The following is a 25,029-nucleotide window of genomic DNA, read 5'->3' on the forward strand; positions in this document are numbered from 1 at the left end:
CAGGTCTCAAGGGTACCCAAACGCCATTCAAAACCTTCAGAACTCTCAAACGATGCTGCTGTACTTGTCACTGGGGCTGGTGGAGCTGCTGTGCTTGGAGTTGGAGTAGCTGCACTGTCTGTTGCAGTCAGAGCTTGCGTAGCTGCTGTACTCATCACTACAGTGTGTGGGAATGTCTCCCTCATAGGCTGATCACCTGAGAAGGGGAAAAAAGATGTGTAATTGCTATACACTTCTATTATATACCTCCCAAAGTGCAGAGGTAGTGACCACACTGGGAATGCAAGCCAGATCAGTTTCATGATTAATAATTCTACTGTATTACAAGTCATTACCCTAAAGTACAATGAAACAAGAACCTTAGCCCAAGGCCCTCAGCTGATAAACACTAACACAGGAAATACCGGCTGTAAAGTAAGGTGCGACATGCTGAAACTGTGAGATCAAGAGCAAAAACATTGAGAGCTAACAAATCAGCATTGTGATGAGTGACTATTAATCCAAATCAATGAATGCTTATCACAAAGACGATTAGACATGCTCTGGTCAGATCTGTTGTTATCTCAACCCTTCATGCACCACGTTGGGCGCCAAAAAAGAACTGTCGTGGTTTAAGCCCAGCTGTAACTCAGAACCATGCAGCCGCTCTGTCACCCCCCCCCTCTTTCTCCACCCCCCCAGCTCCCAGAGGGATGGGGAGGAGAATCAAAAGAGGGATGGGGAGGAGAATCAAAAGAATGTAACTCCCACAAGTTGAGATAAGGACAGTTTAGTAACTAAGGTATAACACAAATCACTGCTGCTACCACCAGTAATAATAATGATAAGGGAAATAACAAGGGAAGATAATACAACCGCTCGTCACTCACTGATCGATACCCAGGCAATCCAAGCAGTGATCTAGCCCTTCTGGGTAACTGCCCCCAGTTCTACATCCTGAGCATGACGTGCTGTGGCATGGAATACCTCTTGGTTAGTTTGGGTCAGGTGTCCTGTCTCTGCTTCCTCCTGGCTTCCCCTCCTCCCTGGCAGACCATGAGGCTCAGAAAGTCCTTGGTCAGACTAAACATTACTGAGCAGTAACTAAAAACATCAGTGTTATCAGCGCTGTTCCCAGGCCGAAAGTCAAAACCACAGCACTGCCCCAGCTACTAAGAAGGAGAAAAATGACTGCTACTGCTGAACCCAGGAGAACCTTAAATGGTCAATTTCATATATGACTACGTATATAGTACATACTATAAATATATGTGTATATATGAACCATATACTGTTCCTAAGAAGCAGCGTAGATGCAACTCTGAGTTGCACACTCATGGTCTAAACACTACAGCCATACTGTCACTGCTATGACATGACTTCAGCCTCCTGGAAGTATCTGCTTCTACAAAGCTGGTTCTTCATGGTGCTGTCTTGTTGGGAGCCTGAGCTGAGGTCTTTATGAGTGTATCTTCCATGGCCTTTTTGCCCCTAATATAGAGTTTTGCTCCTCCATCAGTGTTGGCAGTATTAATCATAGGAAAAGCCCATCTCCAGAATCTGAGCACCAAAGCCAGCTCTCCACATCAGCTGTTCCCCAGCTGCCTAAAGGAATCAGGGAGGGCTGTTGTGTGCTGCAGTAGTTAATATGACCCTGAGCAAACTGGGTCAGTCAGACTGCACAGCTCTGGCCAGGCTGTGTGCCATGGACTGACAGAACTGGCATTTATATTTTAGTTAGGGGGCAAATAGGTTTCATCATTGTATTTTTTTATCCTGCTTGGAATTCTTAATTGATAATCCAGTCTTTTCAAGACTCCTCCTACCCAGATGACATGTTAAGTTTTCCATTATCAGTGTGGTACAAATGCGTCAAAACATGTTTTTCTTACGCATCCATGAATATCAGAAATATGCATATATATACTTCAATGATGAAAATTATAGTTCATGAAAAAGCAGCATGTCAAACTAATCTGAGTCTAAATTAAATTCTGAAAGGGCTAAAATATTCCACACAATTGGTGGTGCTGACACTAATAGCCTGGCCTGGCAATATACTAATCATTCTGGCTCTAGAAGACCAGGCTGGTATTTTAATCACCCAAACACTAATAGCCTGGCCTTGTTGGCATTCTAATTGTTATGGCACTAATAGCCTGGGAAAGATGGTATTTTAATAATCCTTAATCACAGTCTTAGAAATGTTAGCTTTTAACATTTCTGTCTTTTTTGTCAAGGTTAACAAGAGGTCTACCATAGATATGATCAATCACAAAATAGAGAAATCACTATTTTAACTTAAAGAATCAAACTTGGGAATCTTGGCACTCACAGTACTGGACACTTCAGTTAGATCATCTCTTTCCAATCTTTCTTCTTTGTTTTTTTCCCTGCAGCACCTTCAAATCACATTTGAGTCACTCTGGGCAGCTGCAATGGGCTGTGCTGAAGTGTTTGCTGTTCTAAGTATTACAATGATCTCACTACAAGATCCAGCTAATGAAGTTCCAGGTATTTAACATAACACAATAAACCCCCTCTCACTATTGCTGATATTTTAAGAAATTAATTCAGATTGTCAACAATTCATCTTATCTTAGTATGTCACTAATTAGCTATCTGTTGAACATTCATTGACTTTAAAGAGCTTAATCTGTGCTGTATCACAGTGCAGGTCACTAACAGATGTATTTGCAGGAAGATTTTATGGCCAAGCTTCATTTTTACCCCCTTTAATTTGAGGTTGGGAATGACAGGGGCTGGGGAGATGGACTAAAAAGGAAATTGCCAGTTTTCCTCCAACAGCTGAAGGCTGTGATCTTGCACTGCCTGGAAAATTTTAATCAAATTGACAAGGACTTAGGGCACTCTCTACAAAAAAAAACAAAACTGTGGTTAAAATTCTGAATTAGTCAGAGCTTCCTTATAACTTCTGAACTGGGTCTGTTACCTAAATGCAAAACACTATTATTTGAGGAATATTTCAGCTCCCCTCCTTTTGGTGATGGCTGTAGGCTGAATGTGGATGATAAAGCCATTTGCTCAGTATTGCAGTGCCACAATGTGTTGCAGGGGTGAGTGATAATGTGTGTTTTTGGCTGGTTTCAGCGCAGCGCTGCCTGGTGGGAGCCCAACTCTCTCCATGTGCAGTGGTCTGGCCACTGTGCTGCAGGGTGATGAGCACCGGAGGGGCAGCAATGGATGTGATTTTATGCTTTTCCCTCTGTGGGCATCATGCAGAGGCTGCCAACATTGGGAGCACGGTGTGAGAGGAGATGTCCCATTTGGGGAAGAGAGAGGTGAAACAAAAGAAGCAGAGAAGTAAGAAGAATGGTTCTGGCTGAGGGAGGGGGTGGGTGAGCCTTATAAGGCATCAGCCTTGTGAGTGACCCATTTGAGTAGCTGGCTTCATTTGACCCATGTCAGCACCAATAGAAGTGATACCAAACTCAGCAGAAGCAATGAGCCTTCTAATTTTACTTGATTTTCACAGCTGGGATGGTGAATGCATCAATCAAATACTTATTTGTGTCTTTGTTTTAAAAAATCCCTGGAGGGGAAATTGCCCTTCACCTGCTTCCATGTGGGAAGCCCAGCTGCTCTTTCAGGCTCAGTTTCCAGAGACAGGGCTGCCCTCAGCTAACATTCTTCCGTAAGAAGATTGCTAATAATGCTAGCAGTTATCTTCCCAATCTATTTTTTCACTTTAGGAAAAGAATTTCAAGTGAGGACTCTTCATGCCTGCTGCTTTAAAAGGAATTGAGCTCTTTGTGAGAAAATATTTCTAAAGTGTTTTCTTTTCAATGTCCTGTCCTTCATTGCCTCCTATCCTTGGGATGCTTCCTATGTCATCCATGGCTTCATTCCCTACCCCCGATACAGATATTTTTCTGCTTTCAGGGTCTGATATTGGTAAGCAGGGCTGATGCCACCCTAGTGACCTCTGTGGCCAGCACAGCCCCTGGCAGTTGCAGCCAACATGTGTGCCCTGCTTGGGAAATAAGGTGTCATTCTCAGCTGCCACAGTGTTGGAGCCAATGCTTTCAGCAGCTAAGTTTAGGAGCAACATGACAGCTGCGTGAGATCACTATGCTGCAGGAGCTTATCCAGTGGGGCAATATTTTGGAGACTGGCACCGCACATTTTCCTGGCTTAACAGTCTGCTCTGCCTGGTTACAATCTCCTTTTGTTTACTTGGACTCAGAGCAGATTTCTCACTGTGACTGTGGTGAAGTTCAGTAAAGCTGAGATGTGATGATCAGAAAAATGTGTTTTCCCTGATCTCTGTGCCACAAAATGCAATATTGTAGTGCCAGTTTTGTTGCTTACTTGTGCTCAGTACCTCTCAACCTTCCATGACCAGGACTTTAAACATAAGGATGTTGGCCTCCTCCAGTAAACTGCTTGTGATAACACAAATAATTTCACTTACTATCAGATGTACTTTAACATGAAGCAGGCCTATTTTCCTTGGAAGTTTAATGTATCCTTTTATACAATGCTGCACATGCCTCTTAGTGTTTGCAATGTTACTTTAACCTTCAACATGACAGAAGTCAGCCTCAGCTCCTTGGCAGGAAAACAGGTTTTTGGTTGTTTTTATTTTTCTTAACCCAAAGCAGCAGAGTCATAGTAAGGTCCTAAGGAGGTCCTAAAATTCTCTAAGGAGGACTCCTCTGTCTGTTCAAGGCTGCAATAACACTGTGTTTTCCTCCTGTCAGTAGTTGTTTTTTCCTGCCTCTGCAGGGGTTACCCTGTAGACAAGCTATTTCTAGTGCATCTTCTGTGCAGCCAAGGACTGCAGAGGGACAAGAGAGCTTCTGAGTCCCTAGAAATCCCTAATCTCACACTTTCAGCCACTCCTGAAGCTCTTGTGATGTGCTGCATTTTAAATGAAGACTGGCAGGGGTCAGAAGGACATGTTTCTGGCAGTGGGCTGCTGGACCCTGGGGAGCGACAGCACTATGCACTAACACATGGAGCTCAAAGCAGCAGGACTGGCAAGACTGGAAGAGCTCTCAAAGGAAAGGTTTCTTGTTTTTCTTGGAGGGCAGCCTGACAGGATAACATGGGTGACTAAGGTGAGGGAACAAAAAATCTTAGAAATGCTTTAAATGGTCCAGTCTTTGTTTCTGTTAAAGCTTGTATCTGAGTTCCCCAATTCTTCTGAGTTCTGCTTTAGGCAGAACTTGATCACATGAACAGGAATATGAATGTGAAGTAAATATGGAGCTAAATTTCAAAATGTGTAAGTGCTAACAGGTACTTGTGCCAACTTGGAAAAGAGAAGCCAAACTCGGGATGCTCCTGGTAGCACACGGACTTCTGGGTCTTCATCAGCACTGACAAAATTAATCTAAGGCAGTCTTAAAGAGCACGGGTAAAGCATGCTGGTGGTAAAGAGAGAGCCAGAAACAGAACAGTAAGGGTATTTACTGAAACTGTTAAACAGACAGAAGTTTTCAGAGATTTGTTCAAGTTGTGAACATTTTAAACATAAGCATTCTTTGACACAGCAGGATAGTTCAAGCATGAAATAAAAAGGTAGAAAATCTATTATCTTATATTGTAAGAAATATAATTTCTATTGTAAGAAATGTAGAAAGTGAAGAAATAATGCAGCAAAATGTCAGGTTGCACTGGGCTCCTGAAACCTGACGTTAGTCAGGACCATATCTCTTTAAAAAAAAAAACCACAACAAACCACACACAAAGAAAGAAAAAACCCATGCTGGGAAGGGGGAGCTAAAGCCTCTGCTGCATTGGGCTGTTGGGAGATATCGGCTGCAGCAGCAGTCCCGCATCCCTCCGCAGCCTGCTAATTTTGCAAAAGAGGGGGGGAAGGATCGTTTTGTGGTCCAGATGCTGTCAAACACAAGCAACCAATGGAAGAAATGGCACAATGAGCAAGCAAGCATGTGGAAGCAGTTTGTGAAGAAATAGTTAAACACCGAGCTTTGTCCCAGCAGATGCTGTAAGTACGAGCTCAATGGCAGATCCTGTGGTCACTGCAGTTGTTTGTGGGAGATATTTTATGGCTATCCTGGTGCTTTTAGCACTCACTGGTGAAGAAAACATTGACTGTGACACTTTTAATAATGTATTTAGACAAATAACTGTACTGCCTGTGTCTCTACTGGATTTTGGGGTGACTCCTGAGCTGCAGTGCGCTGGCAGGGAGGTTGAAACATGGGACTTTGCACATGAGCTTGTTCTCCTTTCCTGACAGCTTCTCTGGGCTTTGCTCTATAGATGTGCTAGTGTATTGCAGCAGTACCACCCTCCTTGTGCAAAGGCCTCTCTCTGAATTTCAGCACTGCCTTCAAGCACTGGGATACACAATACATTTTTTCACGCAGCAATGGCTGACCTAATTTAAAAAAAAATCCCAGAATTATTTCTTACACAAACTTGCTTCATGCCAAGTGCTTTCTTCTCATTTTTTTCTTATGTATGCTGTTGTAGAAAGCTTATGAAATTCCAATAGCTTTGTGTGTTACCATTGGGAGACTGGTTCTTAACATAGCTCTCCCAAAGAGAGTGCCAAGTATGATTTTTTACTCAAAGGAATGAAGATTTTCCAATCTTTGGTTGTTTCTAGCTGCAGTAGATGTATGTGTTTTTAAACGTAAACATTTTCTCTTATGGAAATCTGATGTCTTGTCTTTGGCAAATGACTTGCTGCTTTTTATTCTGCATATGCCCTAGTGATCTAGTGCAGCTTAAATAACAAGTTAAAAAGCTGAGCTAGAGCAAGTTTATTGCATTGTGTTTCTCAGCAAATGTTTTTTGGTAATCGGGCAATTTTTCTTTTTTATTGTAGCTAAAACTATTCATGTCAGCAGAGTAAAACACTAAGGAGTGAGAATTTTCCTTCTTATGAGATATTAATTTTGCTTTCACCTGTCTAAATACTGCATAAGGCATGGTGATTCTAAATCAAAGAATATATCACGTGTTTAACTGCCTTTGCGGCTATTTCTTGGTGCCTACCCAGCTGCTGCAGAAACCACTGGCAGCTCTCACTCCAGTGGCAGGGGACGTAACAGCAGGGCAGCTGTGACGAGCAGCCTGTGCTGGCTGTTAAGGAGGATGAGTAGTTGACGCAAGGAGTCTTTGTGCATCTCTTCTGGGACCTGGCAGAACTGCAGCTCCTAATGCTTATGGCTGCAGATAACTACACACTTCAGCCCGCATCACGCTGATTACCTCAGTGGGAATGTAAGGCAGAGCTATCCTTACACCAAGGAACCCATCATTGCTTTTGGAGTTGCCCACACCTTGTATTCTTGGAGGTATTACAGCAACTTCTTATTGCTTACTACCAGAAACTGATTTATAAGCCAAATTTAGCCTTTAATGAGCTTGTAAGAAAATACTATTACCTAGGGAGTGCTCCAGCAGTGAATGTGAATGCTGAGGCTGTGGTATTGTCAGTGTTCATTCTTACCCCTCCCTCTCCTGTGTCAGGATTGTCACACTCCCAAGCAGCATCTCTGGTTGGAATCAGGATTTCCAAAGACTTGAGTGAGTAATCACTTGCATTGTCATGTGAGTACTACAAGAATACAAAAACTTAATGTCACATAGAGAATTTCTGTTCCCATACTGAAAATGTGCAGGACCATCACATAATTTAATTAGATCAAAATGTTTTATAGGCTGCTTACTGTCCTGTGAAGACAGTGGGAAAAATTCATCTCCTGTGTACTTCCATTGTGTTCAGCAGAATTACACTGCGATGAATTTGGTGTTTTTTGGGTCCAACTTGAAAACCTTCTATTTCTTGTCGCTCTTTCTTAATTGTTTTCCTGTTTCTCAGAAATTATTTTTTACACACTGCAGGGCAACAGGCCCAGATTCATAAAACAATACTATAGAGGATCTAAGATGCCCAAGCTAGGACCATGCTTGCCTGAGGGTCCCTGTAAAGTCAATGGAAACACAGGGCCACTTGCAGGAAAACTGATATACCACATACCTAAAATTAGTCAGTGGTAATTGCACTTCACAGTGGTTGGGGCTGCTTGGATCCTGCTCTCAACAAGAATAGTTTCTGAAATACTGGATGAATTTTTATGTCAAAATATAGAAAAATGCAGGTTTTTATATTTATAGAATCATAGAATGGTTTGGGTTGGAAAGGACCTTTAGATCATCTAGTTCCAACCCCCCTGCCATGGGCAGGGACACTTCACACTAAAAATAATCCAAAAAATAACAATCCAAAAGAGCATTTTCTTGAAGAGTTTAAACAGTGTCTAGCAGCCCAGTTTGTACGAACCCTTGGAATAACACATGGAATTGAAAAAAATCAAGCTGGATTTTGAAGTATTTGATCTTTTGGAAGATTTAATCTTTTTAGAAATAAGTGCTAGTTCATTCAGCAATATTTTTTTTTCTTATACACACACGTATTCAGCAATTATTTCTGCCTCAGCTAAGAAATAAAACAAGTCACACATTATTTGGTACAGTAGGTTTTCTCTGTAGATCATTATCAGGTTTTTCTTTTTAAGTGTTGTCGTGGTTTAAACCCAGTCAGGTAACTCGTTCACTCACTCCCCCCCCTTCTTTCCCTCCCCCTACTCCCGGAGGGACGGACAGGAGAATCGAAAAGAATGCAACTCCCACGGGTTGAGATAAGAACAGTTTAGTAACTAAGGTATAACACAAATCACTACTGCTACCACCAATGATAATAATGATAAAGGAAATAACAAGGGAAGAGAATACAACACCTCAGCACCAGCCGACCGATAACTCGCCCCCCAAGCCCGACCAAGCTCCGACCGATACCTCCTCCAACCCTGCAGTCTCAGCCCTTCCGGCTAACTCCCAGTTACATCCTGGGCATGACGTGCTGTGGTATGGAATACCTCTTTGGTCAGTTTGGGTCAGGTGTCCTGTCTCTGCTTCCTCCTGGCTTCCCCTCCCCCCTGGCAGAGCATGAGGCTCACAAAGTCCTTGGCCAGACCAAACCATCATTGTTATCAGCTCTGTTCCCAGGCTGAAAGTCAAAACACAGCACTGCATCAGCTACCAAGAAGGGGAAAAATGACTGCTACTGCTGAACCCAGGACAAGTGTGTATTTAATGGATATGTTTACATTTTAGCAGTCTTTAACTAAACCTTTAAATGGGGTGGTCTAGTTTATCAGCATTTTTCATCTTTTTGATCAGCTCAGTAGAAGACAGTCATTGTTTGGCATTTTTAGCAAGTATATTATTAGTTGTGATGGAGGTACACCAGAGGAAGGAAGGTTTCAAGCTGCCTGTGGAGACCTACGTGTCTTTGTGCAAAAGAAATGTGCAGCAGTGAAGGTCAGGCTAGAAAGAAAACGCTTAGCTGTCTTCCCTAAAACTACCTGTGGAAATTTTCTCCACAGTGGTCTGGTGGTGTAGTGTGGGGCGTCCCTGCCCATGACAGGGGGTTGGAACTAGGTGATTTTAATGTCCTTTCCAACCCAAACCAGTCTAAGATTCTATGATTCTATGAAACCAAAATAAGGCAGCATTTCTGATGGGTGGTGTTTACACTCAGGACACAATGGGGCAGGTGTTTTGAGTTCCTCTTGTGACCCCTCAGGAGGGCACGAATGTGTGCCAGGTTCCTTTCAGTAGTAAGTAAGGTTTAGCTTCTTTTTTCTTACAGGAGAATGGCTGCATATCCCAGTCACCACCTATTTGAGATAAGACAGCTGGTGGAAAATAGTAAAGATCAGAGCTTTAATAATCTGGTCTCCCATGAAAAGGAACTAAAAATGTCACTATTTAAATTACCAGTTTTTCCTAGTTCTGGCTGGAATAAGAGTTAATTTTCTTCCTAGCTGCTAGTGCTGTGTTTTGGCTTTAGTTTAAGGATAATGCTGATTACACACCAATGTTTTAGCTGTTGCTAAGTAGGTGCTTACTCTAAATCAAGGATTTTTTCATTTTCTGTGATCTGCCAGTGAGGAGGAACACAAGAAGCTGGGAGGGAGCACAGCCTCCTGACCTGAACTTCTAAAGAAATATTCCATACTATAGGATGTATATAAACTGGGGGGAGTTGACCAGGAGGCACCAATAACTGCTTGGAGACCGGCTGATCATCAGTCATCAGGTGGTGAACAACTGTAGTGTGCACTACTTGTCTTTCTAGAGTTTTATTTCTTCTTTTTTTTTCCCCTCCCTTTTCATTACTGTTATTGTATTAGTATAATATTTGATTTAATTTTAATTAACTGTTCTTATCTCAACCCATGGGTTTTACCTTTTTTTTTCTGATTATTCTTCTTATCCCGTGTGTGGGAGAGAGTGAGTGGTTGCATTGTACTCAGCTGCTGGCTGGGGTTAGACCATAACAGTTTTAGTTAAGGCTTCAGTGAAGAAAAAGGAACAGTTTGAACTTTGTTTTAGGTTAGGCTAATTTTACCTGGCTGTCTCTTTGGTAGTTATATCTGGTACACTCTGGAATTCTGCAGCAATAACAGCAAAATTATCATCAGGTTTTAACTAATGTAAGCTGAGATCATGAAGAACATGATAGTAGCTTCAGAGTGGTCTGATGTACTTTACAAGCAGGCACCAGGTGTTGCTGATTCCTGTTCCATAAAAGCATTTGCACTATGAAAAAATTGCTAATGTTAGGAGATGTATGGAGACCTGTTGGGAGAGAAGCAGAATTGCAGTACTGTGCTCTCAATCTTTGCTTGTGTGCCTGCACTTTCCCCATAAAATGCCTCCTATAAACCTTCCCCTTTCTTCTCAAATTTCTCCCTCCATATCCTCCACCTTCCCATACCAGCTGTATTCCTACATGAATTACCACTTCTGATGGACTCTCATGAGATTTCTTGTAATAGCACTGTCCATGGCCAGCCTCAATCACCCAGCAGCATCTCATATTTCTCCTACTCCCCAAGAGCGGATGTGGGGGCCCGGGCCATATCTGTGATGCTAAATAAGAGAGCTAGGGAAGAAAAATCTACTGAGGTCCTTAGCTCTATCCTTTGTACTCAGAAGTGTATCCAAGCTCATGCCTACATAGGACCAGCACAAGCCTATGCTGAGTCAGGGTCTCTAGAGAGTCCGTGGACGAGAGATAGAGCAAGCTGTGCACTGGAGGCTGATTTTTGGACTTTAGAGTGACAGGCATTAACAAGTAATTTTCACCTCATTACCTTCATGTTTATATTGGACTGGCATTGGAGATTCTTCCCTGGCACTTGGCATAGGCTCCTGTTACCTCAGCAGCCCTGTACCATGCAGTGTCTCAGCCTGACGGTGTTCATCACATTAAATTAGATTTAAGAGCTGACAAAGTTCTTTCTGGTTTTCTTTGCTTACTTCTGTCAATTCTAAACACATCTTTTAAACTGTATTGGTATACAGTAGTGGTGTAGAAAGCTCATCACTTTGGGATATATACAATTATAAACAATGAATTACTTAGTTGCATATTTTAGAGAGCACTCCCCTACTGCAGAAAAATGGATCACTAGACCTGAAAGAGCTTTTCCATCTCTTCTGTGATGCCAAAACCTGATTTATTTCAGTTTCTCATTAGCTGTGACAAGGATGATGTCAGACAAGCTGTGCATGCCCTGTCTTATAAATAATAAATGAGAAGGACCATGTCTTCTCTTTCTCTAATGGATCAGTGTTATAGCTGGATAGAAAATGCACCAGCCTGCTTTATGGAACATAATGGAGTAACAAAATTGCTCATACTCAGTTGAATTAATTGATCCCATGGAGTCCTGTTTGCCCCTTTATCTTAACCTCTGGCATCTCTCTCATCAAGATATAAAATACTACTTCTATTAAAAGGAATAACAACAAGCTGCTAAATTTTATAAAAAAAAACCCTATAAATAACAGAAAAAATGCATATTTTGGTCATCCTAAACTCTAGAATATAAAATCTTCCAAATACCCTTTCTGTGCAGCTTCATTTCTTAATTATTAATGTAGCAACTCCTATCTGAAATATGCTTCTCATTTCTTTCTTTCTATTGCAGTACTTGTAGAGAGAGGGTCGTTGTTATAATCTTCTCATTAATCATAATTTTTGCTAATAAGGTGCTGTTCAGTAAAGTAGTTCAAAACACTCTGCAAACACTCATGAATGTGGCTTTATGATACCCCTGTTGCTTAATATAGCTGTTTGTGAATAACATTAGTTCTGTTTCATATGCTGAAATGTCCATATTCAGTCCCTTGGTCACGTTCTTTCAGTGTTAGGCTACCATTTTAGATATTTTAATCAGGAAATAAGAGCATTGAAATACCTGTTTAGAAAGTAATATCCCAACTTGGGTACATTGTGACACAATAAAAGAAAAAGAAGAGACGTTAAACATGGGCACACCAAATCCTGTCAGAGTTCTTCTAAGAATATTTTCCAACAGTTGCTGTTGTGAATGGCACCTGCTAAATAAACAGGCTACATGTCAGTGCTTTCACGCTGGTTTGCAGCATCAACAAATGAGTTAAGTATTCTCAACTTTAAAAAGATTTTCTCCCAACTGTCTTGGCATGCTCTATCAAACCAAATAACTGTGTTAATCTCCTTCCTTCTGCAACATTTGGCATTCCTAGATGAAAATTTTCAGCATAGTGTGTCCCAATTTAGAGATGAAGCCTCTTACTTATGAAGAAGAAATTCATACAGATAAATTTCCTGCTTAAAAGCATACTAGCCATAGGGAGAAAATGCCATACCATTTGTCATCAGTTTTGGCTGACAAATGACAAAGAGATGGAAATACTTTTGGTCATGTCTGTCAAACTCTATCCATACTTTACTTGTACAAGTATGTAGTGATCATAAGTGTCCTTTCCTGCTGCTTTTATAAAAAACTAGGCTTGAAGGAAAAGAGAGAAAAAGAAAATGTATTGATTTTTTTATTAGCATCAGTAACCTAAAATAAAATATGGCCTTGCAACGAACGCTTCAGAAGTATCTGTGGGTCTGAACAACACCCTTTTCCAGGTAGATGAGCAGCACTCATCAGAGTTTTTTTCACTTTTGAGTCTGTTTCTGAAACAGCTCCCTATAGTTGGCAGGAAAATTTGGCTGACTGCTATGTGGAATTGCTCTGGAGAAAGAAGATAGCCTACAAGATACTCCCCACTTCTTGTTTATGGAGCTGCCTCTTTCCTTGACATGAGTTATGGAGGCAAGTCTGTGATAGTGACTTTACACTATAAAAGTACCATTTTTACACAACCTAACCATAATTATTTCAGGCATTTTGACCTAAACCAAACCCTACTGCTTCCTCAAAACTCCCACAAATCTGCCAAGGCTACAGGGATGTCACATGAAACACAGGGATCCGGGAGGAGGGTACACACTTGGTGTGTGGCCCAGGTCTAGCCTCATTCCGACCTTGAGCACATGTGAGTTGGTATGTATCTGAAATACTGGATTCTGCACCTAGGAAGGAGTGATGCCAGGCACAAGTATAAACTGGGAGAAGAGTTGCTGGGAAGCAGCCCTGCAGGAAAGACTGTTCTGTGAAGAGCAGCTAAGGACTTTGGGCTTGTTTAGTTTGGAGAAAATGAGGCTGAGGGGCAACCTCATTGTTCTCTACAGCTTCCTGAGGAGGGGAGGTGGAGAGGGAGGTGCAGAGTTCTTCTCCCTGGTATCCAGTAAAAGGATGTCTAAGAAGGGTTCAAAGCTGCACCAGGGGAGGTTCAGACTGGACATTAGGAAGCATTTCTTTACTGAGAGGTTGGTCAAACACTGGAACAGGCTTCCTAGAGAGGTGGTCAATGACCCAAGCCTGTCAGTGCTTCAAGAGGCATTTGGACAATGCCCTTAATAACATGCTTTATTTTTTGGTCAGCCCCAAATTGGTCAGACAGCTGGACCAGATGATCATTTTTTGCCCCTTCCAACTGAAATAGTCTATTCTATTTAGACTGGGGACCAGTTGGTGCTAATGGTAAGGAAGGAAGTTGTAGGTGCATTTTTCTCCTCTCTGCCTTCCAAAAATATCTTAAAGAACTCTAGTTTGGTAATGAAATACTAAAATTGCACAATCTTTCAGCTACTTCAGTGTTATGGCAGCACCATGTTCTGCTAACAGGTACTATAGGCTCTGTTTCTTGGTCTGTGATCATGGGGTTGATACTGGGGTGTTGCAACGGTCTCTGTTAGGGGACTAAGAACTGCTGTAAGGAGAGGCAGGTCTCCACACTTGGAGCAAGCCGATTTTACTCAAGTACTGTACTATATATTAAATACTGCTCAAACATGCCAGGCAAGCCCTAGGTATAAGATACTATAAATCTGACATTGGCTGGTTGACCCTGATGGGCACAGTCTTTGATGGTTTAGTCTCTGAGGATGAAACGGCTGGACTTGAGAGCTCTTCAAAGATCAAAGCTGGAACTGGAGGCCTTCTTCTGTCTTCCCCAAGTGCCACTGGAGTCTATATACACTTTTCCGTAGGTCAGGACTAGTCTGATCCAGTCTTCTCTACTCACAGGTCTGCTCTCTTTGCTCAGGTGGCTGTTACGTATTTGCAGGCTGGTTCCTGATTCTTCCTAATAGTTGCAGATTGAGTACCTTTACTCTAGATTTGATACTATTATGTCACTATACCAAACAAACAGCTATTACAAAATATTTTGCTCCCTGCCCTAAATCAAAGTCCTGTGGTATGTCTGGGTGCAAGGCAAAAGGCATGTATTTTACTTTTCTATCTTAAAGTGGGCAGTCTTGTGGTATGCCTGGGTGCAAGCAAACATCAACACTGAAATTCCCTGTAGGGTTGGAAAAGATGTGTGGAAGAGAGCAGTGCTCTATTGTCATAGGCTGTAAAGCCTTTATTGGAAGATGCTGATCAGTCTCCAAAGCTGACACTTTTGTCTGCTTGCATCTCCTGAGAACCTCACTGCTTTTGTAATTCATTTTTCCCCACTCTAGGCTCAATTTATTCTGGGATAATTTAAAGCTACATACTTTTGTGCCCTCAGGATCTAATAAGTTAAATAGGACTTCCTCTTTTCCTGTGTTCATTCATTTAATAGATTTATAAATAATAATCTGCCATTTTGGGGGCTTTTTCTTTTGTTCTCCTAGGCTAAGGAGGCCAGTTTCTTTTAGTCTCTGCTTAGAGGAGAGAGAACAGGCTGTTGATTTCCTTAGCAATCCGTATGGTTTCATGTCATGTCTTTGGGGAACTCTCATTAGGTTCTTATTATCATCTGCCATAGAGCTGGTTCTTATCTACCATCACTGTAATAATTTCCATCTTTTCCTGCTTAACTGACAGTTTTCATTGTGGTCAGTGTTTCTAAACTTCAGGAGATGAGGTTTATGCCATTTCTTTTCTCTGGAATATAATTTTAAAATAGAGAATATTAGGTTGACTGCATATTTTGTTGTTTTTTAACTTACTTTGCATTTGCTTTGATGTCTTAAATTAGTCTGTCCTTTCCAAAGCTTTGCACACTATTGATCTGTAAAAGGATCTGTAGTTGCCCCAATCACTTTCTTTCCTCATCATATAGTACTAACCTCTGTTTAATTTATTAAAAATATTTCCTATTAAACCTGCAATTTTGTGTCCCAGAGTTCTTGAACAGCAATAATCTGGTTTCTTTCAACTAGAGTGAGTTAACTCCTACCTCAGTTATGGAATCTCAATTTCTGCACATTTTTTTCTACTAGCCATGTAATCTTGGTACCTGTATTGAAAGAGAAAAATAAATGGGAATGCTGCTTGCTTCTGCTTCTTTACCTCTGTTACAGGTTGTGCATGAGGTTTTCTAAGTATAAAAGCCATATCTCAACTTCTGTCCAGAAATCGTTTGGAACCTGTTGCAGGGTAGGATCTGCATCATTTGGTGAAGTGGTACACTACACATAGTCTGCAGTCCAAAGCTGATGTGAATGTCCCTGACATGATAAATCAGAGCTCATTTTTGTCAGATGCAGTTATATCAGCAATACACACTTGCCTCAGCTGGAGATACCTCAAACCAGGGCTGTCTGCACACCTCATACCTCCTGAAGGACAGAATGACTTGGCAGGGTCATGATGTTATCAAAATTATCTTATCATGAGCTTTCCAGTAATTTAACATAAAAAAAAGGATTTTTGCAATAGTGATTTTGGACAGGATAAATACTGGGAGAAGGCTTGGCTTCTCGAATGCTCCTTTGAATGCTGCTAATACCTTCTCGTCTATAAAAGTGTTGGGAATATTATGTAACTAGACTTGAAATTCAATCGTTAGGTTTTTGTCATTCAAATGCAGATTTCTGAATTATAGGTCTGAGAATTTCAATCTATCTCAAACCTTAAAGGAGGATACACTGCAAAACATATTCATAATGCAAATAAATCACATTTATATATATCTGATACAGGTTAGTGTTTTGTGGCTATCAATCCTGCCTGAATCCAAATACCTGTAAGCAAAGGGGATAACCTCCATATAGCAATTAATTATTTTAATGACAGAAAAAAATAATTCAGCACTTGAAACAGCTTTGCTTCTCAGGACTTTCAAATCACTGTGATAAGCAGTCCTTTCCAATCTTCACTGCAATCATAAGAGTAATAATGAAAAAAACCCTGAACTGTCCTTAGAAGACAGAAAGTCCAGCTGCTCCTAACAGCGGGGTAACATCCATCCTGACTGGCCATCTGTGCTGCAAGGTGATCAAAGAGGAAGATACTGGGCCAGAGAAGGTAGTGAGATCAGCTATAACATTGGAAGCTGAGGTTACTCAGTGTTCAGGGAATGTTAATGCCTAAACCAAACATCAATTCATTTTACTGATTAAAGACACTCTTTTTAAAGATCTGAACTCATCTGCTTTTAATTTAAATGTTGATGTAAGATTGGTAGGAAAATTTGAATATGGCTAAGCCCTTCACTTGAAGGTTTTCTGGTTTCAGCTGGGATAGAGTTAATTTTCTTCCCAGTATCTGGTACAGCGCTGTATTTTGGATTAGTATGAGAGTAATGTTGATAACACACTGATGGTTTAGATGTTGCTAAGTAGCACTTATTCAGCTTCTCATTCCCTGCCAGTGAGAAGGCTGGAGGGGCACAAGAAGTTGGGAGGGGACACAGCCGGGACACCTGAACCAAACTGGCCAGAGAAATACTCCATATCTTAGAACACCATGCTCAGTATATAAACCAGAAGGAAAGCTGGCTGGAGGGGGCTGATCACTGCTCGGGGACAAGCTGGGCACAAGTCAGTGGGAGGTGAGCAACTGTATTGTGCATCACTTGTGGTTTATTTTTCTTGAGTTTTGCTTCTTTTCTCTTTTTTTTTTTTTGTGATCTTTCTTATCATTAGACTTACTACCATTTGTATTATAATATTTTACTTTATTTCAGTTCTGTTCTTATCTCAACCCGTGGGTTTTCCCTTTTTCCGGCTCTCTCAAATCCACTGAGGGGTGGGGAGGGAGAGAGGAGTGAGCAAGTGGCTGTGTGGTACTCAGTTCCCAGTTGGGGTTAAACCATGACAGAAGGTGAAATAAAAATTCTTTTAAACACATGTGAAAGGAAAACTTTCCATATATATGTATTACTTAGGATAACCATTTGGAGTTTGTTTTACTTATAGGTAAGAAATTTCCTTAAGTATACTTTTTTCTGCTTTAGACATTTGAACATAGACAAATACTTTATTATTTGTGATCATCTGAAACAACACAAATTGCATTCTGATACAGTATACTTGAGACTAAACTGTCTGTTAGTAGTTTACAAGGTAGGAGGCAAAACAGATGAAGAATTCAAATACCAAGATTAGGTATTCAGAATTTAGGGCATAACTGACATTATGGTGAATAAGCATGCTTTCTCGGTTCATCTTTAAAGTAGGTTCATTTACTGTTTCATCCCAAGTGCATTTCTGCAAAGTGCATTTCAGGTCCACTCTTTGAGTTCAGTTATCTGTTAAAATGATCTTCTGTGTACAGCACTGTAAAGGGCCTTCCGGTAACCATGAAGGATGTTTGGTTTTCCTTGTATTTCAGCCTCTAGTAATGCCGCAAAGCAAAAATCAAGGTGTGAAATCAAGCTGTGAGTTTTCCAGGTTACTGTTGAAGAAGAGTGCTCAAGAAAGATATTTTTGGAGCTAAAAACTTCATTTCAGAAATCAAAAAAAATCTCATAAAAACAAAGAAAAGGAACTCTGAAAAGTACTCATCAACCCCTTGAGAATTTTATTTTCAGAACACTTGCCTAACTACTTTTCCTTCCAGCCCTGTATCACTTGCAGAGTCTGACCTCAACAAAAAATACTGACGGCACAGTTATTCTGAAATGTTAGTATTTTCTGTACAAGGGCTCATTTCCAATCCTGACCTTCATGTGGTTTCTCATGAGGCTGACATACCACTGTTAGATAATTCAGAGACTCTTGTATTGGCAAATCTGTACAGAACAGTGTGCTGCTATGGGGGATACTCCAGACTAGCTCAGATACTAGAAATTATATAGCTGTGTTAGTGTTCAGTTCAGAGTTAGTGTACCCTTCCTTAGAGAAAGTAGAGCTTATCAATTCAGCTGGGTATCTAAATGACATTGTATTGTGCAGTCAAGTCATAAACCATATTCCTGCTATTTTTTTTTTCCTCTGGTTAATGGCTCCATTGTTTGTATGTGACTGCAGACCTCTTTATGCTTCTGTATTATGGTTCATAGACAGCCTTAGTTTCCTGTTTCATTAGAAAACCCATTAAATGATTCAGAATTAACTCTTAAGTACAAATGGTTCTTCTGCTTGTCCTTTTGTGTGGCATCCACTGCTTTCAGTTTCACAGGAGAGGTCCTAAAATCTCTGAGTTTCTGGAGAACAGCAGTGAGGTTTTAACTACATGAATCTTCCCTCAATTTTGTTGGGGGGAGGTTTAAGCCTTTTTCTCCAGCTGCTATGCAGTGGTGAGAAATCACTTTGAGACATTTTCATTTGGTATCTATTAGGTTACTGCATCAGAATTTGATGAAAGGATTCTTCATGCAGTCCTAGATGTTTAAGATCAAATGATCCCAGTGTAAGATCATTTGAAAACCACAGAATCAAACTGTTGATTAGTCATATTATTACAAACAATTTTTAGAGCTTTCCTACTGTTGTGTGTAGTCATACTTCCTGAGTCACCTTTTCCATAAGTTGAGTATTGCAAATTTTGTGTTCAGCACGTTTGCTTGTTGGGAATTGTATTTCCTTTGCTCCCTTGAGAAAGAAACATGAGGTTAGCACAGGACCTACTTTTTTTGTGTGTGTGTGTTTCAATTAACTTAGTCTTATTCTTGACAGTCAGTATTGTGGGTTTTGTGGCCCCGAGACAAATTTCCTCTACTCCATGGCTTATGGTAGTAGTCATCTTAGCTGATGTATTTGTGCAGTGTTGAGCTGAAGACTGCCGTTGCCTTGAGAACCACAGGGCTGTTAGCTCGGCTTACTGCTCCACTTGGTCTTGGTGCAAGCAGTCACTCCATTTGCTCAGGTAACTCTGAACTGTCCTGCAGTAAGTGCTACAGATGTATCCATACAGCATCCACTGCTTAAGTTTATGGCTTAACTTCACTGTCTGCTGCTGGAAGCTGTCATCTCTCTTCTAACAATAAAGAACTTTTCATAAGGAATGAATTTCAGTGACTATCAGATCACCACGTTGTGGTGAGGAGAGGGGGTTCACTCAGCTTGAGGGAACCATGCAACCTTGCTGCAGATAACAGACCTTAACATTGCTTTGAACTTGCCCTGGACTCTGGTGTGTGTTTTGATGAGCAATGTGTCTGCTCTCCACAACACTCTTGTTGGCGCAGCTTTTTTTCTCTTCTAAGTCTTGTGGTTTCAGTAGGTGTTAAAATTGCCTAAATGAAAGCCAGTTGCAATTAATTCCTTGAACAAACTCATAAATCAGGCTTTTCTCAAATACCTGTTTGGACACCTGGTTCATGTAGTTGAGGTTAAATACACTCCCAGATTTATGATTGGCTTGGCAGAGTCTTCTGCTTGTTTTGGCCCCCTTCACTCCTCATGTGGCATATAGTCATCAACTCAGACTTAGCTGGGAATCTTCTTTGTGTGTGAAACTTCCTGCTATTGTAGGAACCTATGGCAATTATGGAGTTGCGGGTCAGTGATTACGATACTTGATGGGATCTAAGAGTGATAATTACTTTTTCTATTGCTAGCGTGGCCTTGGAAGGGAGTAGGCACAAACAACATTTGGTCTAAAAAAGCCTGTGACTCAAAATTTGCCTCGTTTTTCATCTGTTGAATATTTTTGCCCTTGTACATATATTTGACATGTTTTACCAATGCCTCAAAATCATCACACTCTAGAAAAAGAATCACTTCTGTACAGCTACTATCAGTCTGTCCTCTACATACAAATCAAGAGCGCAGTTTTTTTATTCATTATAATCTTAATAGCATTAATAATATAGTGTTCACAGTATTAATACTAACAATAGTATAAATAGTATTAAAGTGTTAGAATTTTTAAATCTTCTTAATTTACCTGTAATCTTAAAATATTATCTAACAGAGCATGAAAGCTCATGAAATGCATAACAGTATAAATGCAGAGCCATACACTTTGCTGATAGCACTGATTTATATCTGCTGATGGCCTGGACTACTCATTTTAATTAAATTTGCTGTACCAAAGCTGCCTAGACCATGAACATGTTAAGGACACGTTTGCTTCCAGCATTTCTTGCTTGCTGGCACATTATTATATTACAGTGTGTCAGGTCCATCTCAAATTTCTGCAGAACAGCTTTCTTTGAGAAACGACTTTGTACACTTGTGTGGTACCTGCAGTTGTGTGATGGCTTAAATTTAATTTAACCTTTGATAGAAATGTGTTTTGAACCCAGCTAGTATACTTGTGCATTGACAGGAACAATTTGTGCTTAAGAGGTGATTGTCTTCTCAAAATCTGGATACCTGAATGGTCTTTTTTTCAAGATTTAGCTGCTCACTCTGGACTGTGCACTAGTTCTTGTGAGGGTGATTTAGGATCATTCAGACCCACTGCTGCTATTTCGTCGTGTGGGATTATAATTTTGAGAATTAAACTTGTCATGTGCTTCTGCCTAATAAATCCAGGAGAAAACAGAATTTAATGAAATGGTTGAGAAGTTTTGTATTTGTAATGGTGTACAGGAGATTACAAATTAGTCCTAAGATGACCCATATTACTTGAGGTCAGCGAGTACACCTCAGGCATATTGGGTTTCCAGCTTGTTCTGCCTCTCTTGGCACTCATTTGTCAGCCTTCAGTTTTGCCAGATACCCTTGCTTTTTCCCTTTTAAAGGGATGTTTCTCTCATGCTAACAGGTTTAGAAGAATGCAAGTTTTCTATTTGTGCCACAAAGCACATCTCCCTGTATTTGCTGGTAAAACCTTTACTGGCAAAACCAAAATGATGTTGGTTGTTGATACAAGTTGTAGATTATCATTTAATTTACAGTCTATAAAGAAAGCATTGTAGAGGGCAAGAGAAATGTCCTAACCCAAAAAAGTGGTTTTCTCCCATTCCATTTACATATCGACTATCTGTAGCTGTGATACTGAAAGGAGCTATGATTAGCTCGAGACGATTGTGCCATGATGTATCACACACACAGTATGCTAGAGATTGGAAGGGACCTCAAAAGATCATCTAGTCCAATCCCCCTGCCGGAGCAGGAACACCGAGATAATGTTACACAGGAATGTGTCCAGGCGGGTTTTGAATGTCTCCAGGGAAGGAGACTCCACAACCTCCCTGGGCAGCCTGTTCCAGTGTTCCGTCACCCTCACTGAGAAGAAGTTTCTTCTCAAGTTTAAGTGGAACCTCTTGTGTTCCAGTTTGTACCCATTACCCCTTGTCCTATCATTGTTTGCCACTGAGTAGAGCCTGGCTCCATCCTCGTGACACTCCCCCTTTATATATTTATAGACGCTTATAAGGTCCCCCCTCAGTCTCCTCTTCTCCAAACTATAGAGACCCAGCTCCCTCAGTCTTTCCTCATAAGGGAGATGCTCCACTCCCTTAATCATCTTTGTTGCCCTGCGCTGGACTCTCTCAAGCAGGTCCCTGTCCTTCTTGAACTGAGGGGCCCAGAACTGGACACAATATTCCAGATGGGGTCTCACCAGGGCAGAGTAGAGGGGAAGGAGGACCTCTCTCGACCTACTAACCACCCCCTTCTAATACACCCCAGGATGCCATTGGCCTTCTTAGCCACAAGGGCAGAGTGTTGGCTCATGGCCATCCTGTCGTCCACTAGGACCCCCAGGTCCCTCTCCCCTACACTGCTCTCTAACAGGTCGTTTCCCAACCTATACTGGAACCTGGGGTTGTTCCTGCCCAGATGCAGGACTCTACACTTTCCCTTGTTATATTTCATCAAGTTACTCCCTGCCCAACTCTCCAGGCTGTCCAGGTCTCGCTGGATGGCAGCACAGCCTTCTGGCATGTCAGCCACTCCTCCCAGCTTAGTGTCATCAGCAAACTTGCTGATAGTACACTCAATTCCCTCATCTAAATCGTTGATGAATATATTAAATAATACCGGTCCCAGTACTGACCCTTGAGGCACTCCACTAGTTACAGGCCTCCAACTAGACTCAGCCCCATAGACTACAACTCTCTGGCTTCTCTCCTTCAGCCAGTTCGCAGTCCACCTCACTACCTGATCATCCAGACCACACTTCCTCAATTTAGCCGTGAGGATGCTGTGGGAGACTGTGTCCTCTAACCTTTAACACAAATGCTAGATACAAGCAAGGTAACCATGAAGGCAGCAGATGGATAGGGTACCTTTGCCTGTGCACATCCCACTAGTGACCCATGCTGTGGCTCTGGTCAGCACAGCTCTTGTGCTGTGCTGCTCACAACTGCTCTCCTTCTTGAGGCTATGTACCTCCTGTTGTTGCAGTCTTTCGTATTCCAACAGAAGTCAGTATAATCAATAATGGGTTTGTGATCAAATTGTTCTTTAAACTCTGTAAAACATAATTTGAGGATTAGCTACTGCTGTGCTTTGTTCATAAATTTTCTCCTCTAAATTTTGGATTGTGTTCAGTAATTCTGATAGTTCTTGCATGCTTGCCAGGCTGCTGGATGGAGTGTTAACAGTTTTTATTTAGTCGTTATTATTGAGAAAAGAATGTCAGGGTATGTGTACTTTAGGCTGTATTTAGTAGAATGTGAAGTGTAGACTGATCCCAATACTAAAAGGATGGATGATGACTGAACAGATAGTCAGATGACCAATAATGGTTTTCACACCAGAAATTTCTGAAACTTTAATATATATATCCAGGCAAGTTAGGTCTTTGCATAGCTATGCCTGTGGCACCATACCTCCAACTAATCACAGGCATTCACAAAACTTTCCCTAGATTGACTACTAAACTTCCTCCACTAAAATTCAGTTCAAGACAGACATAAAATCCTCCAGCAAAGGTGTTTCCTTTTGAAAACTAATAAATCCCACAGAAGAAAGTTGGCATAGGCAATGGTCGTAACTGCTTTTTTTTTTTTTTTCAAGAACAGATCTTTTATTATGTCTACACTAATAAATTATATGACAGAATGTTCTCAGAGGCTGCAGCTCAGCATCATATAAAGCTGTAAGGTAGCCTGTATGACCACTTCAGGCACTGAAGAAGTGTAAGGTCAGGAAGTTAGTATGCCAGGGTCAGGCTGAATCTGGTATCCAGCAGCCAAGTTGGCTCACTTTCTTACCACAGAAGACAACACACAGATGACCATGTCAAAATCTTTCTAGGATTGTAATGTGATCTGGTAGCAAACTGACAACACCATTCAGTCACATCCATGCTGGCAAGACCAAGCTCCTTTGAGGACTATCAGAATGATTTGCTAGTGTAGACAGGTCACTTCATGCTGTCATATAACTTGTTCTTCTGATAAGCAAACTAGTTACTGAATTAATAACTTTTAGGCTGCTTTCAAGTACTTTGAACCTATCCATTTTCTGGACAAGGTGTGACTGTAAAAAATCCTAGAAGATATTTTTATTTTCATGGGGTGTGTCGGTACCAAGAGCAAATGACATATCAAAGGGCTTTTCAGTGCCATGAGAGAAATGCAGCAATTACTGACTTACTAAGATAATGGATTTGGCTAGAGTCTTGTCAGCATGCAAGTCATGCACAGTCCCATGTGCAAAATCATGCACAAAATCACAATGAATTAAAAAGCTTCCCCACAGCAGCATAATAAAGGACAATCTTTGAAAGCCTAAATCTAAAAATAGAATTCAGTCTGAGAAAGTGTGTCACTCACTAATTATGGAGAGGCTGCCTCTTAAAGTCATAATTAGCTTTCTATTACAAATCTATTTTTTTTTCTGTTTTCTTCCCCAAGACAATTGAAGCTGCTCAAGTAACTTCAAATATTTTTCATGTGCAATTTTACTAATGGTGTTTTAGGGTAAATGGTATAAGCTTGCCTGATCTTCCAACAATGGCTGCTTCACAGAGTGCCAGGACCCGCTTGAGCCTGGCTTTCCACTGCAGCCAAAATGCCTTTCCTTGGAGCTCCCCTCCCAACTGCAACCCACTACGCAGCAAGGCTGCAACAGTTTTACTCTCTATGAAATCATTCCTACCTGGGTAAATGAGGCTGAATTTTCATGGCTGTTTGATTAAATCTGCATTACTTAAGTATAACTTAAGTGTGGAACTTTTCTTTCAAGTACATGCTAGGTATACATCTAAGCACCTGTAGAAAAAAAAATTTATATTGAAGATATTTAGTAACACATTATGCTACGTTAAATTCTCCATGATGCTTTTCACGGCAAACGTACATTCAGAATTCATCTTCAGTCTGCATACTTTGATATTTCATTTACTACCTGAATAGAATCATAGAATAGTTAGGGTTGGAAAGTACCTTATTTCTAAGTATTAAAAAAATTTTAGGTACTCAAGCCACAAATTCTACCCTCCTTTTTTCGTACCATGTGTATTTCAGTATCACAACACATAGTCTAGTAGCTCATCTTTTGTGATTTAGCCACAGTTGTTTCCCTTTCTG

The 25,029-nt window shown here is 40.9% G+C and overlaps 1 protein-coding gene across 2 annotated transcripts in view; it reads left to right on the forward strand.

Moving 5' to 3' along the window:
- Nucleotides 1-5,720: 5,720 nt before the first annotated feature.
- Nucleotides 5,721-25,029, forward strand: part of SACS (sacsin molecular chaperone) — a 62,499-nt gene continuing 43,190 nt past the window's right edge. Inside the window, exons 1-2 of one of the 2 annotated variants that reach the window (XM_057399629.1) lie at nucleotides 5,721-5,956; nucleotides 7,453-7,533. The gene's annotated coding sequence lies outside the window, so the exon portion shown is untranslated. The remainder of the gene's footprint in view (nucleotides 5,957-7,452; nucleotides 7,534-25,029) is intronic. The other variant, XM_057399628.1, reaches the window with a different exon arrangement.

Source organism: Pezoporus wallicus, unplaced genomic scaffold (assembly GCF_028554395.1).
Source record: "Pezoporus wallicus isolate ANWC-B61680 ecotype Strahan unplaced genomic scaffold, APGP_CSIRO_Pwel_v1 scaffold_6446, whole genome shotgun sequence".
In the NCBI taxonomy this organism is placed as follows: domain Eukaryota; kingdom Metazoa; phylum Chordata; class Aves; order Psittaciformes; family Psittacidae; genus Pezoporus; species Pezoporus wallicus.